Genomic DNA, 880 nt, shown 5'->3' on the forward strand with positions numbered 1-880 from the left:
TCGACCGGTTGGGGTGAAAGGAAAAATGGGGGACAGAGGAGAGGTGGGGGACAGAGAGGGGGAGAAGAGAAAGGACAAGAGGGAGATGAGGACATACATTTGTCCACATACTTATGTCCACATACTGTTGTGCACATGCTGCTGCCTCAGTTCATGATTATGATGCAACATCGCCACCTGCTGTTCAAAGTGCGACAATGCAGTAAAACGGCTGAGGAAATCTGGTGGTCAGATGATGAACAGCAACAAGCAGAAACTTTTTTCCCCCAATTTTTTTTTTTCAGTTTTACTGACAAACTACAAATGGATCAGCAGCCCCCCTCCCTTATGGATCAAGACATTAAAAAAACAAACAAAAACATGCTCTGACAAAGCAATACAATTAGCATCACAATCTGCACCAGCCACTGAATGGATGTCTAAAATGTTACATTGACCAAGAGATACATATACATAATGTGCTAATGCATATACTACGTGTACACATATGCATTAACCTATATATACATCTATATGTACAAACGTATGTACGCAGACACTTTAGGCCATCAACAAGCAGAAACTTAACAAAACAACGAAACACACACACTCACACTCACTCTCACTCTCTGTCTCTTTCTCTCTCTCTCTCTCACACACACACACACACACACACACGCACGCACGCACGCACACACACACACACACACACACGCTCTCTCTCCCACACACAAACACTCACACAGAGATGATGATGGACCGTAGCGCCAAAGTGCGGAGAAGCAGCCTGTACTCATGAAAGGTTTCTATTGAAATCTACGAAAAGTAATGCATGGTGTTTTCATATGTGCTCGTATGTAATTTTCGCTGTGGTCATGTGACCACGGCTCCGCTATATGCT

This window comes from Microchirus variegatus (genome assembly GCF_963457635.1).
Source record: "Microchirus variegatus genome assembly, chromosome: 15".
Classification (NCBI taxonomy): Eukaryota; Metazoa; Chordata; class Actinopteri; order Pleuronectiformes; family Soleidae; genus Microchirus; species Microchirus variegatus.